This window comes from Lissotriton vulgaris, chromosome 1_2, assembly GCF_964263255.1.
Source record: "Lissotriton vulgaris chromosome 1_2, aLisVul1.2, whole genome shotgun sequence".
Classification (NCBI taxonomy): Eukaryota; Metazoa; Chordata; class Amphibia; order Caudata; family Salamandridae; genus Lissotriton; species Lissotriton vulgaris.
The window spans coordinates 301,878,264-301,897,444 of NC_141686.1; positions in this window are offsets into that span (position 1 = coordinate 301,878,264).

Sequence of the window (19,181 nt, forward strand, 5' to 3'; positions counted from 1 at the left end):
AAAAAAGAGTATGTAATAGTAACACAGTGTTTGCGCTCCCACAGATCATGTATGCGCCAGAAAACATACTCCATGCAGCGCAGGTGTCAGGAGTCCCAGGTCCAACTATTTCCAATTCCTTTGGAGGATCAACAACATCTCCATCTTCATCACCATACGCATCAGCATCCCCAGTACAAAATCATTTCACTGTTATCCCTCCCCTCACTCAGGAATCCTTTCTGTCGATTCTCCCCAAAGTTAAATCTGGGTCCCCGGCGGATGTCTGCCCCGCTCGCATCCTACAGCAAATCTATTCTAGCTGCCCTGATCCCCCGATTGCCTTCCTCAACAGCGCCTTGGCACAGGGTGTGGTGCCCCCGGTACTAAAAGCAGCCACCATAGTACCCCTGTTGAAGAAACCCGGCTCGGACCCTTCTATCTCGTCCAACTTTCGCCCCATCTCCCTGCTGCCCTTTCTGGGCAAGGTGATGGAACGCCATGTTACCGCGGCTCTGAGCACCCACATTGAGGCGAATGGGGGGCTGGCTTCTCGTCAGGCAGGATTCCGCCCCAGGCACTCAACAGAATCGGTCGTAGTCGCCGTCCTAGACAACCTCAGAAAGGGCATGGATGACAACAACCACCAGGCACTGGTCCTCCTCGATCTTTCCGCCGCCTTTGACACGGTGGACCATACCATCCTACTCACCCGTGTCAAGGCGGCTGGCATCGGGGGATCAGCCCTTGTCTGGCTCTCCTCCTTTCTGAGGGACCGCACCCAGGCGGTCCGTCTAGGCGACTTCACCTCCACTCCCCTCCCTGTCACTTGCGGTGTTCCCCAGGGTTCCTCTCTCTCCCCCCTTCTCTTCAACCTCTATATCTTTCCTCTCATCTTTGCTCTCCAGCAGCTGGAGGTCACCGTCTTCAACTACGCGGATGACCTCCAGCTCATCTTTGATCTGTCCCCCTCCTCTCTCTCGGTCTCCAATTTCCAGTCTACTATGACATTCATCAGGGACTGGATGAATCACAACCACCTTAAACTGAACCCTGATAAAACTGAGCTGGTTCTCACTGGTGGTTCGTCCAGTCCCTGGAACTCTCTTTTCTGGCCCCCCTCTCTCGGCCCTGCACCCTCCCCCTCCACCACTGTCAAAACACTGGGTGTTAAAATGAACAATCAGCTCACTCTTCACTCACACATCAGCTCTGTGGTCTCCTCCTGTTTCCTCACTCTTCGAACCATCCGCTCTGTCTCCCGCTTCTTCACCCCTCAGGCCCTCAAGACCATCATGGCCGCCCTGGTAATCTCGCGTTTGGACTACGCCAACGCTCTTTTCCATGGCATCCCTGCCTATAGTTTGCGTAGACTCCAAGCCATCCAGAACCAGGCGGCCAGACTGATATTTGGCCTCCCACGTTATCACCACTCCACCCCCCTCCTAAAGAAACTCCACTGGCTCCCCGTGAAACAGCGTTCCCTCTTCAAAATCGGGTGCATGGTTTTCCAGGCCCGTCAGGGCACTGCCCCTGCTTTCATCACTTCACTTATCAAACCCTACGTCCCCGCAAGAAATCTCCGGTCCTCCTCCAAGTCCCTTCTCCTGATCCCCCGTTTCTCGCGCAAAAAATGGGGTGGATCCAATTTCTCTACTCTGGCCCCTTCCTTCTGGAACTCTCTCCCTGATAACCTCCGCTCCGCTACTCAGTACCTTTCTTTCCGTGGAGACTTGAAAACCTTCCTATTTAGCCAGGCTTTCCCCGCCTAAATTTTCTCCCCGGTCTTCCTTCCCCTCAGTCACTGAACCTTCAGCGCCAAGAAACCGCAAGGTGTATGCTGCGCTTTACAAGCATTTTAAATTAGAAATTAGAAATTATCAGCATCATCATCCCATAGATCATCCATTGCTGGTCAGATTTGTTACCAAAGGCTGTTTATTTACTGTTTGAACCCCTATAGAGAGTTGACGTGAAGCACCACAGCTGTGAGCGCCCTCAATATTGTGAGAATCATGAGGCGCCGCCAGCGCTCTCCTTATTGTGAGAATCACGAAGCTCCACCAGCGCATTCATTATTGTGAGAATCACGAGGCACCGCTGTCGCTCTCATTATTGTGAGAATCACGAGGCACTGCTGGCGCTCTCATTGTTGTGAGAATCACGATGTGCCGCCAGCGCTCTCATTGTTGTGAGAATCACGAGGCACCGCCAGCACTCTCATTGTTGTGAGAATCACGAGGCGCCGCCAGCGCTCTCATTTTTATGAGAATCATGAGACGCCGCCAGTGCTCTCATTCTTGTGAGAATCACGAGGCACCCCTGGCGCTCTCATTGTTGTGAAAATCATAAGGCGCCGCCAGCGCTCTCATTATTGTTAGAATCACGAGACGCCGCCAGCGCTCTCATTGTTATGAGAATCACGAGGCACCGCCAGCGCACTCATTATTGTGAGAATCACAAGACGCCGCCAGCGCTCTCATTTTTATGAGAATCACAAGGCACCGCCAGCGCTCTCATTCTTGTGAGAATCACAAGGCACCACTGGCGTTCTCATTGTTGTGAGAATCACGATGCACCACCAGCGCTCATTATTGTGAGAATCACGAGGTGCCGCCAGCGATCTCATTATTGTGAGAATCACGATGCGCCGCCAGCGCTCTCATTGTTGTGAGAATCACGATGCGCCGCCAGCGCTCTCATTGTTGTGAGAATCACGAGGCACCGCCAGCGCTCTCATTATTGTGAGAATCACGAGGCACTGCTGGCACTCTCATTATTGTGAGAATCAGGAGGCACCGCTGGCACCCTCATTGTTGTGAGAATCACGAGGCGCCGCCAGCGCTCTCATTTTTATGAGAATCATGAGGCGCCGCCAGTGCTCTCATTCTTGTGAGAATCACGAGGCACCGCTGGCGCTCTCATTCTTGTGAGAATCACGAGGCACCCCTGGCGCTCTCATTTTTGTGAGAATCATGAGGCGCCGCCAGCGCTCTCATTATTGTGAGAATCACAAGACGCCGCCAGCGCTCTCATTGTTGTGAGAATCACAAGGCACCTCCAGCGCTCTCATTGTTGTGAGAATCACGAGGCGCCACCAGTGCTCTCATTTTTATGAGAATCACGATCCGCCACCAGCGCTCATTATTGTGAGAAACACGAGGCGCCGCCAGCGATCTCATTATTTTGAGAATCACGATGTGCCGCCAGCGCTCTCATTGTTGTGAGAATCACGAGGCACCGCCAGCGCTCTCATTGTTGTGACAATCATGAGACACCGCCAGCGCTCTTATTGTTGTGACAATCATGAGACACCGCCAGCGCTCTCATTGTTGTGAGAATCTCAAGGCACCGCCAGCACTCTCATTATTGTGAGAATCACGAGGCACTGCCAGCGCTCTCATTATTGTAAGAATCATGAGGCACCGCCAGTGCTCGCATGTTGTAACTCTTGATCGCCCCATCATAAACCGCCTAGTAAAAGCACCCCTTCTAGTGCCACTAGAACTCTGCATTGTACATTATCTGCTCGGGCTGATTTTTGTACCACTGTAAACCGCCTAGTAACACCCTGTCTAGTGCCACTAGAACTCTGCGTTGTACATTAGCTGGTCCAGCTGTATTTTATACCTCTAGTAAAAGCCTGCTAACACCCCGTCTATCGCCACTAGAACTCTGTGTTGTACAATATCTGGTCCGACTGATTTTATACCTCTGTAAACCGCCTAGTAACACCTCGTCTAGCGCCCCTAGAACTCTGCGTTGTACATTAGCTGGTCCAGCTGAATTTTATACCTCTAGTAAAAGCCTGCTAACACCCCTTCTAGTGCCACTAGAACTCTGCGTTGTACATTAGCTGTTCCACCTGATGTTCATACCTCTAGTAAAAGCCTAGTAACACCCCATCTAGCGCCATTAGAGCTCTGCGTTGTACATTATCCGTTCCAGCAGATTTTTATACCTCTAGTAAAAGCCTAGCAGTACGCCGTGTAGTGCCACTAGTACTCTGCGTTGTTCATTATCTCGCCCGGCTAGTTTTTATACCTCTAGTAAGAGCCTGGTGACGCCCTGTCCAGCGCCATTAGTACTCTGCGTTGTTTATTATCTGGTCCGACTGTTTTTTATACCACTAGTAAAAGCCTAGTAACACCCCATCTGCGTTGTACATTATCCGGCCCTGCTGGTTTTATACCTCTGTAAACAGCCTAGAAACACCCTGTCTAGCGCCTCGAGAACTCTGCGTTGTACATTACCTGGCCCTGCTGGCTTTATACCTCTGTAAACAACCTAGTAACACCCTGTCTAGCGCCCGAGAACTCTGTTGTAGCCCTTTTCACCCCATCGAGCACAGGGAGGTCCAATGTCTGGCCTGTCCGTTGTTACATCTCCAGTAACAGCCTAGTAACACCCTGTCCAGCGCCTTGAGAACTGTATTAACAGCCCTTTTCACCCCACCAAGCACAGGGAAGTCCCATGTCTGGCCTGTCTGGTGTTACATCTCCAGTAACAGCCTAGTAACACACCTGTCTAGTGCCTCGAGAACCACGGGATTCACATTTTCTGTTGCTACTAGTTTATGAACCTCTAGTAACAGCTTTGTATTTCAAAACTGCCCAAATTCGCAAACATGGGCAACTTATTCAAATCTTTCTTTCACTAGTGGGGAACATTTTTATTTTGGTGCCCAGGCCTATTTTCTGTCCCAGTCCGACACTGACTCTGTGTTGTACTTCTGTACCTCCGGTACCAGCAAGGAAGTAGCTAGAAGAATATAACACCCCCCACTTGAACCGTACCCCTGCAACGAGCAGGCAAAGTGAGCCGAGCTGACCTTACATAGAAGGGTCCCCTTCACCCTTCCACCCACTCACCCTCCTTCCACCCATCCATTTATTAGTCCTTTCACCCTTCTATATATTCATTCAGTCATCTGTCAATCCCTTCAGCTTTCCGCCCATCCAACATCCATCCATTCACCCTTTCGTACATCCTTTCTCTCTGTCCATTCCCTCTTCTTCCATTCATTCATCGTTTTATATCTCAATCTTTTCCCTTTTTCACCCCTACACTCACTAATACACCCACGGATGATTGGCGAGCTACAAAACACCAATTGCATCACATAACTGGGGGGCTTATTCACAGAACTAACTTAAGACAAAACCCTAAACTTACTACTTTTGGTATTCACAGAAGTTAGGATTTTGTCTTAAGTCTGTCAAGTCTGTCTTAAGTCTGTCTTAAGTCTGTCTTAAGACAAAATCCTAACTTCTGTGAATACCAAGAGTAGTAAGTTTAGGATTTTTTCTTAAGTTAGTTTTCCCTCACACCTATCCATCGTTTCACTTTTTCACTCCATCCTTTCACTCTTCCATCCATTCATTCCTACACCCGTCTTTTCAAATGTTCACCTTTGGTTTCACTCTTCCTCCTTTCATTCCGCCATTTTTCTCCTGTTCATTCTTTACTTTCTACTCATAGTTTGTCTCCTTCTTTTTTCTTTGTTATCTTCCTCTCATGCACACTTTTTCTGTTTGTTCATCTCTCGGTTTTGTCCCGTTTGTTCATCTTACCCTGATTTTCGTTCCTCTTTTTCCTCTGCTGCAGCCACAGACAGACCTCTGTCATGGTCTTCGCTTCCCATTGTTTATTAGATTTTGTCTGCAGACGGAAGAGGCAGAAAAGACTGATCAACGTTTTATTGGGCTCAAGTTCACGTCCCGTCGCAGTCCCCCTTAAGATGCTGGAGGAGGGGGGGAAAGGGGGGGGGGGGGAGGGTCACTATACCACGGGGTAACAGCCCTGTATCCCCCCTCCTAGCGCCACGAGACCTCTGGGTTGTACATTAACAGCCTTGAATCACAACTCCTAGCTCCTCAAGGCCTCTGGGTTGTACATTAACAGCCCTGCATCACAACTCCTAGCTCCTCAAGGCCTCTGGGTTGTACATTAACAGCCTTGTTTCACCCCTCATAGCGCCTCAAGGCCTCTGGGTTGTACATTAACAGCCTTGTATCACCCTCCTAGCGCCACGAGACCTCTGTGTTGTACATTAACAGCCCTGTATCACCCCTCCTAGCGCCAAGAGGCTTCTTGGTTGTACATTAACAGCCCTGTATCACCCCATCCTAGCGCCACAAGACCTCTGGGTTGTACATTAACAGCCCTGTATCCCCCCTGCTAGCGACTTGAGGCATCTGGGTTGTACAATAACAGCCTTGTTTCACTTCTCATAGCGCCTCAAGACCTCTGGGTTGCACATTAATAGCCCTGTATCACCCCTCATAGCTCCTCAAGGCCTCTGGGTTGTACATTAACAGCCTTGTATCCCCCTCCTAGCACCACAAGACCTCTGGGTTGTAGATTAACAGCCCTGTATCACCCCATCCTAGCGCCACAAGACCTCTGGATTGTATATTAACCGCCTTGTATCACCCCTCAAAGCGTCTCGAGACCTCTGGGTAGTACATTAACAGCCCTGTATCACCCCTCTCTCCTAGCACCTCGAGGCCTCTGGGTGCACATTATCCGCCCCGTTAACCCACCTCCCTCCTAGCACAGCGACACCTCTGGTTTGTACATTAACAGCCCTGTATCACCACTCCTAGCGCTTCGAGGCTTCTGTGTTGTACATTATCAGCCCTGTACCCCCCCACACCCTTTGCTAAATCGCAGTTTACAAACGTGAACATCACCAGCACCATCTTGCCTAACAAGAGCCATTGTCCGCACGTAAACTGCAACCATTTTAGGTGCTGCGGCCATCTCGCGCTTTGCAAGTCACCCACGATTCACCCTGACCTCGCAACCATCCCCGGTGCCCTGATTCAGCATGACCAAATGCACTAAGGTCATAAAACCTTATCCTCGTGACAAGACCCTGGAGCCACTTCCCCCCTAAACACGTTTGTCCTTTCATCCTCAACACTCGAGCAAGCCCATCTGATAACCCCCAACTGCACCTGGCCACTTGATCCAGTCCCAGGCTATAAACCAAGCATTGTGGACGTACTTTATTGCCCCCACACAGCAGGACTTGATGCACGAACAGAAATGCTTGATCTTATCACTTGCATAACCCTTAGATATGACCGATCACACACACACATTTACAGATCCTGTCGGAATGTCCAGCTGCGAGATATCAATCACTAATTAATACCTGGGTGGGCGACGACAAACTGTTGGGACTCTGTGAGAACCTGCTGGGGGCGGGAATTCCTAGGATATTTGACCACCAATAAAGTTACTGTAAATTGTATAAAAAGGGGAGCAACGGAGAAGTTGTAAGAACACCTCCTGAAGACATTCCTTGTGTCAGACCTGACGTATTCTCCTCTGGAGTTATAAGCCTGTTCTTGCTTTCCAGTTTCCAGCGTCTGCCTTTTTATTTTGGTAACTATCGATATTGGGAATTAGAGGCGTCTTGCGCCAAACAGCCTGGGTATTCGTTAGAGATTGCCTGTTTTTCTACAAATTGGCGTCCCAACGTGGTGCCGATCAGCAACACGAGGTCTGGTAGAGAGGTCCCAACGACAGAGTGAACGACTGCAACGATCGGGAAAGTGCACCTGCCTGAAAGAGACCCTCGTCTGGCGGCCGATCATCCGAACTTCACCAGTTCCGAACGGACCTCTCTCGAGTGACCTACGGTCCTGACTGGGATCTCACAGGAGTGCTGCGGCTAATACGGAGAAGAGAGGATGACCGGGTGCTGGAAGTGGAAGACGAAGAACTGTCCATGCGGTCCGGGTAAGGTCGTGAAAACGACTGCTGTCGAATGATTGATTGTATTGGAATTGTTTGGATTGAATAATAGTATTGCGCTTTATTGATTCGTTTAGCTCGTTAGCTATTTGGTACATTGGTTCTTTTTGAGATATTCTCTGTTTGCAAACAACAAAGAATAGGAATATTCTCTCTCTTTGCAGGCAGCGAAGGATAGGTAGTGCGGACCTTTGTCCACAATTGTCCGAGATCTTTATTTGTTGAATTATATGTCATGCCTATCTTCTCCCCACTGATTGGTAATTGGTTCAGCACGGACCGTTTATTAGAGGTCAGTCATCCGGCTCCACTGGAGGGCACCCCTAATAAGGGCATGTATGTGAAATATGGAATAGTCGCTGTAGCTTATAGCAAACTCTGGCACAAGCACACTAAGAAAGATACGAGAAAATCAGTGGCCACTGACGGGATCTTTTGATCCTTCTAAAGTAGAAACGCTAGAAATAGCCTTACGCGAAAAGAAAACCATGCCGACTATGCTTGACAGCTTCGGCTTATGGCGAAAAGAAACAACATCCTGGGGGACTTTAATCTGTGGTTTAATCGCTCTCTTGATCCTGGTCTTTTTGATCTGCTTCATTCTTGTAAAGGACTTGGTCTCTATCAGCAGGTCTCTAAGGCTACTTACAAAGCCGGTCATCTTCTTGACCTAGTGATCTCCGAACCCTACCTTCTTCAGATGGGTGGGGTCCTCCCTATGGATTGGACGGATCACTTCCTGATGAAATTCTGTGTTAAGGTTAAGTCTTTTCAAACCCAAGTCCGGCGCCCTGTGACGGAATATGTTAGTCGAAATTGGAAGGCGCTCGCACACATGAGGAGTGACGGGCCTGTGTTTAAAATCACGGAAAGTTTTTCTCCCGACAATACTGTTGAGGAGAATTATGCCTCACTGTCTCTTAAGATTACCTCAACACTGGACACCTGCGCCCCACTTAAAAAGCACAGAGGTAAAGGGAAAGCATCTGCCCCAGTGTTTAATGCCCTGTTAAAAGACTTGAAACTGGGATGCAAACAGGCAGAGAGGAGATGGAGGCACGGATATAAGGAGACAGATAAGATGCTGTGGAAACATAAAATTGAGGAGTATAAACTTGCGATAAAAAATACTAAAGCTGACTACTTCACCTTCATTATCTGCAATGCATCAAATAGTGCCAGTAGTATTTTTAATATCTTGAGCAGTCTTACCAGCCCTGACTGTTCTAAGAATGAGACAGTTCCCTCTCAAGACCTCTGCGAAAAGTTGGCTAATTTCTTTCAAGAAAAGATCCAACTAATTATTAATGACCTTGCGGGTGATCAACCGGCCACTGGAAATCCCGGACTTATGGCCAGGCACACAGGAGTCCCTACTGGGAAGGAGCTGAAGGGTATGGATAATGGCCTAGGTTGGCAAGACTCTGAAATCCTATCCGAGTTTAGACCACTCTCAACGGAGGATTTTAACCGCATGGCACATGGTATTACATCTGGCTCCATCTTGGATCCAGTGCCACATAAGATCTGGAAGGAGTATGAGGAGGATATCCTCCCTTCCCTTCGGCTGATTTACAATCAGTCGTTGGTGAGTGGAATAGTGCCCAGTCAATGGAAACAGGCATTAGTGTCCCCGCTATTGAAGAAGCCCTCTCTAGATCCAGAATGCTCGAAAAACTACAGGCCTATCTCCCTTTTGCCCTTTCCATCAAAAAATGTGGAACGTGCTGTTGCCATTGCACTCTCCGAGCACCTTTAACAACACAACTGGCTGGAGGAGTTCCAGTTCGGCTTCCGGCCTGCGCATGGGACGCTCTAGTGACCGTCATGGATGAGCTTCAAAGATGAACAGACAGGGGTCAGGCAGTTGCACTGATTCTGCTTGACCTGTCTGCCGCCTTTAATACGGTAAATCATGGGATTCAGCTGGAGAGACTTAGCGAGGCTGGTGTGAGAGGCTGTGCTTTATGCTGGTTTCACTCCTTCCTGCACGATAGACAGCAGGCAGTTTCCCTCCCTCCTTTTCAATCCGCCTTTTCTAATGTGCAGTTCAGCGTGCCTCAAGGATCGGCAATTAGCCCCATTCTTTTTAACATTTATTTAAAACCTCTGATTTCGGTCATAAAATCTTATGACATAAATACGGTGAATTACGCCGATGATACTCAGATGATCCTCTCCTTTGAGGGAGGATCAACGTCTGTAGAGGTCTTCCATGACTGCCTGCAGGATACGGCTCGATGGCTTCGGGCCAACTCCCTTCAACTTAACGCAGGCAAGACTAAGGTGATTGTATGTACTGCGAATAATATCCCCCGCCCTCTTTCTGACAACTTTTGGCCTCCTGGTTTCTCTAACACTGTGCAGTCAAAAAGTGCTCGTAACTTGGGTATTATGTTTTGACTGCAAGCTTTCCCTGGAAGCCCAGGTTACAAAAACTACAGCCACCTGTTTCGCTATCATCAGGTCCCTTCGTAAAATCTTTCCTCTTCTGTCTTGTCAGGCGCGTGCCACAGTGGCAAGGTGCAGAATTCTCAGTAGGCTTGACTACTGTAATGCGCTCCTCCTAGATTCCCCTAATTTTCTCCTGGATAGGCTACAAAGAATCCAATCAGCGGCTGCAAAGATGGTGCTAGGTCTGTCTAGAAGGTCCTCTGCCTCTGCGGCCCTAGCCAAACTCCATTGGCTTCCCGTTAGACAAAGAGTGCACTTTAAGTCACTCTGTCTGGTTTTTAAATCTCTTCATGGGGGCGGACCACTGATCCTGCGAAAAAATTTGACTGGTACACTCCATCGAGGCTGCTTCGTTCGACCTCGGCCAGACTGATGAAGGTGCCAAGTTTTAAGAAAGTCAGGTCAGGAGGTAGATGCTTTGGAGTGGCAGGAGCCAGACTGTGGAACAAACTTCCTTGGGAAATTAGACAAATTAGAGAACTTCTCCCTTTTAGAAGACGTGTTAAAACCTGGCTGTTTCCCTAAGATCTAGATAGCACCTCTGGCCCGATTCACCCTACTCTTTAGCCGCTCAGCGCCAGGATACCTGCAAGGTGACAGTTGCGCTTTACAAGTCGAATAAATAAATAAATAAACAAATAAATAAATAAATAAGAAAAGAGATGAAGCGAGAATAGAAAAAGAACTATAAAAATCAGCTCACCTAGCTGGCAAAAAGTTAGAAGAGGAAGTTAAAGAAAGCGAAAAAGCTAGGAAGGAGCGAGAGGCAGAGATCTCAGGTCAATACCCGGCTAGAGCTCCCTCAACTCTTTACCCTGAGCTCCCATCGAAACAAAGGGTAGACGACAATCTACTCCTAGGTCAACCGATTATCTAATGCCACCTCCCTATATATGCCCCTACCCATCCTCTAGTGCAACAACAAGGATCTCAGAATGCAACTGAAGGTAGCGCCAGGGCCTCGGTATCCACGGCGTCTGCGCCGACCGAGCTTCTCACGCCTAATGCCTTGCCAGACGACACATCAGAAAGAATCGAAGTGACAGGGCTGGTGAGAATCCCACGATGAAGTAAAAATTAGCGAGCAGGCATTGATAGGATAGTTAAAACCCTAGTAGACAGGAAAGAAATAGAGGAATACATAACAGATATATGTAACTCCTACGCCGACAACCGCAAATGACACTTTGTTGTGCGCTATTGTTATTACACACTCACAGCGTATGAGGAAAAGTATAGGAATAAAGGGCCCGACCGACTCGTGACTCTGTACAGGTAGATACAGGAGACGAGAGTGAAGGCGATGTAGCGGAACTTTTTTCCTATACATTAGAAGTCTTCTGCCACCTCATGGAGCAAGGGCAGGTAGACAAAAATGCAACATCTGCGATGACGGAACCTCAGATAGAGAGAATAGATAACATGATGCCCATTAAGGAAGCTACCCCCTACTGTGTCCCCCCTAGAGGACAAGGAACTCACGATGACATAAATCACCAAGACACTAAGGGAAGGGTGGTCTATAATTAGGTATATCAGCCCTGGGATAGACAGGACATTCTGACGTTCCGAAAATCCGTGCCGGACTTACGAAAGAATCCTACCGCATTTTATACGGAGTTAGATACAGCCCTAGGGTCGACAATTATGACGCTAGCCGACATCGATTTGTTCTTTGGGCTATGTCTGCCAGCCGATGTGTGGAAGCAGATCAGGAAAGTAGACCACACAGACCTGTTCGGTCATACCTGGGGACAATTCGATGGGCTGGATAAACAGCGAAACTCTGGACAGACACCCTTGAAAGCCATACCAGACCTCCCTGACAAAATAGTGCAGAAGGTAAAGACTCTGATTCCCGAGAAAAAGATAGATTGGTCTATCGTAACAGCTTGCCTCCAGAAACCTCAAAAAGATGTTTCAGAATTCTTCTCCCGGTTCGAGACAGTGTCCTCCGATTATAGTGGACAAGACGTGTCCACTGCAACCGGACACAACTTGTTCGTACAGAACTATGTTAAGGGGGGGGGCGTGGCTTACGCGCCGGCGATCGAGGACGTGTTCTCCGTGAGCTCCGCTTCGGACATTCCGCGGATGCCGTGAGACTTTGTCAAAACCGCTTGTCGAGCGGTTTTCTTCACAGATATCAACATCGGAAGGTGGGGACTCCGCAATGAAGCACTTTACCGGCCGGAGAGAGCTCATTTTCAGTGACAATTTCCTTTGGTAATTATTCCTTCGCTGCGCAACGCAAACGGCCGCCATTTTGTATGCTGCCGATCCGGCTCTTTTCTCTGTAATGTTCCTGCTCTTTCCCCCTTCGCTCTGGCGCTAATGTGGCACTATTACTACATATCACCCTACTTCACTCATGAGTTGCTGTGGTCTGCTTTTCACTGTGGATGCCACTACCGCTTTCCATTTTAAAAGCGCAATTTTTTTATCTGAGGTGGAACGACCGCCATTTTGTGCCTTTGAATGCCTGACTTTCTACTCATGCTCAAGGGATGTAATGAATGCCTCAGTGCCTCTACAGGTTTCTTGTTCTTCTCACTCCTAATAACCATCAGTCTCCTCCAATACCTTATTGCACTATTTATGCCTCCATGTGAATGTCGTGGTGCTGTACCTCATTTAATCTGATACTCCACAGTGCCATGTTGTTTTGCCGCAATATCAAGCCTCTGAGTTAGTGGACGCTTCCTGTTTGTCCTCGTGTGGCTGCTTCCTCATTCGCACACTAATAAATAGTGTGTCTCAGTGCCTTCATTTTTGCCACAAGGTGTGCCCCTTTCACGTTTGAGTATCCACGCTCTATTTCATATTCAACAGCATTACTGGTCAAAGCTTCCTTTATTCAACCAGCATCATGGCAAATATCTCTACTTCACCGAAGTTATCGCAAACAGGAACGAAACCCAAAAGACAAAAGAATGACCCACCCTCCCCCATAAACTCTTCGACTAATCCTGTTTTGGATTCAATCCTTGAGGAGGTGCGTGGTCTTCAACCGTTTATGACTGCTACCAACGCTAAACTTCAGCAGATCGAGGAGCGCTGGGTGGTCATGGAAAATAAGGTTTTGAACTTAGAGCAACGTGTCAGCGATGTCCAAGACCTCTCAACCAAGATTCCACTTTTGGAAGAAGAAATCCACAAACTCAAATTGCACACCGAGGATTTGGAAAATAGAAATAGACGCAACAACCTACGCGTTTATGGTGTTCCGGAAAATTTGGAGGGGTCAGACATGGTCTCTTTTATTCGGAAACTTCTTCAAGAACTTTTGGAACTCTCCCCATCGACTCATCCTCTCAACATCCAGAGAGCGCATCGCCTTGGTCGTATCAATTCCAACGCATCCAAACCACGTGGAATCATCATGCTATTCTTGGAGTTCACAGAACTCATGGATGTTCTAAAAGCTGCCAGGGCCAAACGTCGTCTCCAATGGTCTGGCCACAACATCTTCATTTCCCAAGATCTCTCTTCTGCTACCAATGCTCGACGTAAGGAATTCCTGAACCTTCGTCCCACGATGAGACAACTCAACATTCAATATGGAATTCTTCATCCCTGTTTCTGTAAGATCACACACAATGGTCGTACCAAGTCGTATGATGATCCACAGAAACTTCGAGACTACCTGATGAGCATCACACCGTCCAACATGGAAACTGCCAGCTAGTGCTTTTTCTTCTATCAATGTTTTTCCTCTTCCAACGTTAATGCTTTAATTTCTATATATTTACTTATCATATCTCTCCCTTCTATTTTGTTCTAGACTTTCTTCTCACATCCTTGTGTTTATCCTTTCTAATTTGTCCGTTTATGGATTGCTCGTGGGTCATGTCCTCTCTCTGGTGTACCCGCGTCTCATAAATTTTGGTTACTGTTCTCCTTTCAGATCAAGCCTTTGTGCCTTGACCTGTTTTCTACTCCTATCTCCTTCTTTTATGTATCTTTCCTCTATCTCTCTCTTCTCTTTCTTTTCTTCCTTCCTTCTTCTCAAGCTAACTCTGCTGTTTTATTTACTTTTCCGTCTCTTTCTTCCATGTTATTTCATCTCTCATTCTCTTCTTGAAATGAGCGTTCTCCCACTCCAATGTTTAACCGTTATTTTTTGTCTCCCCTTATATAGTGATCTCCCTGCTGTGTGTTGCCTCCACCCTTCGTCCATTCCTTCCTCCTCCCGACATGTGTAATTTTGTCTCTTGGAATGTTCGTGGTCTTGGTCATCCTGTCAAGCGTCAGAAGGTATTGTCTCACTTAACCAAATTTCATTCACAGGTTGTCTTTCTTCAAGAAACTCATTGCTCGGACATTGATTCTCTTAAATTGAAAAGACAATGGGTGGGCCAGGTTGTGTTTTCTCCTGCGGTCAACAAAAAAGGAGGGGTTGCTATATTGTTCCACAAGTCTTTAAATGCACAAATTATTTCCTCCCAAAATGATGATGAAGGTCGTTGGGCAATGGCAAAGGTGGTTATTCATAACAAAACGATGGTCTTATTGAATATTTATGGCCCTGTTCGTCCAGATCCCAAATTCTGGACAGACATTAAACTGCTTATTGCATCCATTGATTGTCCTAACTTCATCGTTGCTGGGGATTTTAACCAGTGGTCAGACCCTTTTTCAGACCGTTTGTCTTCAAGTAAATTCCAACCTGATAAAACCCATAAGGCCTTCCAATCTGCCATTGCCTCTCGTCCTCTTTATGACTCGTGGAAAGTGTGTAATCCTGATTTACTAGAATATACTTTTTTCTCTAATGTCCATCATACACGCTCAAGGATTGATTATATTATGCTCAGTAAGTCTCTCCTCCCCTCCCTTCAAAAATCTGTTATTGGCTCTATTTTTATTTCTGACCATGCACCGGTTTACACTACCTTGGATTTATCCATTAGTCCCTCCACTTTTAGTCGTTGGAAATTTAACTCTTTTCTTTTATCTGATGCCACCTTTGTGAAAAAATGTACTGAGTTTTTTCATGAATATTTTTCCTTAAATGATCCTGTGGATACTTCCATTCCTAACACTTGGGATGCTTTTAAAGCTTCTTTTCGTGCTTTTACGATCTCCTATGTTTCTGCCAAAAAGAAGCTTAATAAGCAAAAATATGAAGATCAACTTAAACACATTAAATCACTTGAACACACTTACTTTTCCTCCAAATCCCCATCTGCCCTTAAGGACTTGATCCATGCCAAATCTGACCTTAATAAAATTATAACTAATGAAGCTTGTCATACTCTCCTTAAAATAAAATCTAAATATCATGGGGGTCAGAACAAAGCAGGTAAAATGTTGGCCAACTACTTGAAAATCAAATCTGAACGCAAAACTATCGGTCCAATTTTTAATGATTCACTCAACAAGTTAGTTACTTCCGATGAAGACATTGCTGAAGTTTTTCACAACTATTATCAAGCCTTATATACCGATGATACTCACCCTTCTGATGCTAACTTAACAACTTTTTTTGACGGCCTCCCACCCCCCCCCCAGCCCTCCCTGTTGAATTTTCACACCTAGAACGTGAAATTACCCTCCAAGAGATTACCTCAGCTATTCAATCCCTTAAGAAATCAAAAGCCCCTGGTCCTGATGGCCTGCCGATTGAATTTTACTCCTCCTTTCATTCGTTTTTTGCTCCCAAACTCCTTCATTTATTTAATTCTTTTATTTTTGAAGCTAAGGCCTCTGGGTCGTTTTTGGACGCCCTCATTGTAATCATCCCGAAACCTGATAAGGACCATTCCCAATGTAAGAATTTCCGCCCCATTTCCTTAATAAATTATGATTGTAAAATTTTCGCTAAAATCCTTGCCTCTCGCCTTGATTCCATTATCCCTCGCCTAATCAACACAGACCAAGTGGGGTTTGTTAAGGGCAGACTTGCTGCGGATAATGCCCGTCTTTTTTCCAATGTCCTTTCTCACAGCAAAAATGTCAAAACCCCGTTAGCAGCCCTTTCTCTAGACGCTGAAAAAGCTTTTGATCGTATTAATTGGCAGTACATGTTTCGAACCCTCACTTGGTTTGGCTTTGGGCCAAAGTTTATAGCGTTAGTCAAACTCCTTTATTCCTCTCCCCGTGCCAGTATTTTTGTTAACAACCAATTTTCCAGATTTTTTTCTTTAACAAGAGGTACAAGACAAGGCTGTCCCCTTTCCCCGTTATTATTTATCCTCTGTCTTGAACCCTTTTTGCAACGTATTCGTTCTAACCCTCACATCACGGGTTTAAAATTCCCCTCTGTCGAAACCAAACTTTCAGCATACGCTGATGATGTCCTCATTTACATGTCTAATCCTGAATCTTCCCTCCCTCCCTTTTTAGATGAAGTTCAGTTATATTCCTCAATATCAGGATATAAGCTCAATTTATCCAAAACTGAAGTGCTTCCCCTTAATTCTTTGTGTTTTCAATATATGTTTAATAATACTGATTTTGCATGGTGTCCTTCTAAAATTAAATACCTCGGCATATGGTTTTCTTCCTCTCTAAAAGATACCCTTAAAATAACATTTGATTCGTTATTTAAGAAAATTCAATCCCTCCTGCAGATTTGGTCTCCCCTATTTCTTTCTTGGTGGGGTAGATTAGATACTATCAAAATGATGATTACCCCTCATGTTTTATATACAGTTTCTATGCTCCCCTTCAAAATCCCTAAATCCTATTTTTCCCGTATCAATTCAATATGCACAAAATTTTTGTGGAACAATAAACACCCCCGCATTGGATTACATAAGTTGGTTCGCCCTAAAAATGAAGGTGGTGTTCGTTTCCCTGATTTTGGCTCTTATCATTCTGCCTTTCTTATCAAACAATCCTTCTCCTTGGCATATGATTTCCTTGATACTCCTGTTCCTAAATGGGTGCTCCTGGAACGCTCTTTTTTGAAAGATTTCTCATTTCAACATGTTCCTTTCATGTCAAATTGTACCTTTATATCCAAGTATCCTATTTTGAAATATTGCCAATCTACCTTGCAAAATGTTTTTTCCTCTTCCCTTTCCCCTCTACAATGTTTTCTATCATCTGTAGTTTGGTACAACAAATTTCTTCGATATAAAGGTAAATCATTTTACTTTAAACACTGGAAAGAAAAGAATATAATGTTTGTACATCAATTTTTTCTTGATTCTAATCTCCTTTCTTTTGTGGATTTACAAAATAAGTTTAACTTACCCTCCTCTTTTCTTGCTGAATATTCTATTATAATCTCTGCTATTCAATCTCACTTATCCTCTTTATCTTCTTCCTCTGATTCCTTTTCCTCTTTCACTCCTGTCACTCCACTTTATCCTCTCTTTTCTACTCAACAACCTAAAGCTGCTCTTGTATATTCACTTTTACTGTCTAATTGTTCTGTTCGATCTAAATCTACAGTAGAGACTGCTTGGGAAACTGATCTTGATGTCTCTTTTGACACTGCTTTATGGGATCGTTTATGGTCTAGACTCTTCAAAGTCTCTGTTGCTGCACGCATTACCCAATCCCTACTTTTTATTTATCACAGAGTTGTTATTACACCGGTTACTATTCATAAATTCTCACCAACCTCCTCTCCTTTATGTTGGTCCTGTTCTAAAGATCCTGGTACTCTACTACACCAACTTTACTATTGTTCCCCAGTTTTATCTTTTTGGACTGAAGTTTGGAATATATGTATGAAAATGTTATCTCTTTCTTCACAATTGTCTCTTATACACATATTTCTAGGTTCTTTAGCTGACGATATTGATATTAGTACACCTTCTTCTGCTAAGTTGTTAGGTTTTTATTGCACTTGCATTTAAAGTTATTTTATCGTGCTGGAAAGACAATTCTAAACTCTCGGTCCACACATGGTGGAATTATATATGTGATGAACATAGAATTTCTATTGCCTCTTCTACCTCTATCCCTTTGAAAATTAAATCTGACTTATTATGGCTTCCCTTTACTTCCTATCTCTCTTCTAATCCTTCTCCCTTACCGCGTGCTTCTTGTCCCTTATGATCCCTTAGTTCTACTTCCTTATCTTCCTCTTTCTCTCCTTTTCTCTTTCCCTGTCTTATGCTTTCCTCCTTTTCTTTTCTCATTTTCACTCCTTTCCTTTCTTCTTTCTCCTTTCTATCTTTTCATACCTTTCTTTTATCTATATAAATTTCTATAGATTGATGTCTTTCAATTATTATTATACTCATATGTAATTTTTCCTAATTTTTCATGACATGTTTCGTGTATCATTGTTTTAATGCTTAATAAAAATTTCTTAAACAAAAAAAAGAACTATGTTAAGGGACTGTTGCAAGAAATCTCACAGAAACTACAGACCAGTGAGAGCAGTTGGGCGTCCTCTAAACCAGCGGCCCTCCTCCAGATGGCCCAGTACTATGAACACCAGAAAAACGAAAATGAAAGGGTCAACGAAAAGAAAAAGAAAGATTTGAAAGAAAGAGTCATGATAGCGCAGCTACAGAGTGTAAATTCAGGAAGGGAACAGTACTGGGGAGGATATCAGCAAAATACCCCTAGAGCACCACCACCACCTAGAAATAATGTACCTACCCCATACAACGGACGCCGAGACTTAGGGGAAGATCAGTGTGCATTTTGTAAGGGGTACGGACACTGGAAATCCCAATGCCCGATCCTGGCAGAAATAAATAAAGAAAAAGGAACAAGAGAATTAGCAAATGGACCACGAGGTAGAGGATGAGGAAGAGGGTACGCAAACGACGTTAGTGAAGAGAGGCCAGGTAGGACAAAGGCTTTTGACCGCCCCCGACAGAACCAGTATCAGCAATCAAACTACGACAACACGTACGACTTTGCATAGGACAGCCAAGGGCAAGGGAGGGATCCAGTCGATCTCTATGTTGATCAGCAAGGCCCTAATGTTACCGCAAAGATCCTGGGCACAGAGTCGCCATTTTTGGTAGACACCGGAGCAACACGTAGTGCACTATCCAAACGACTGA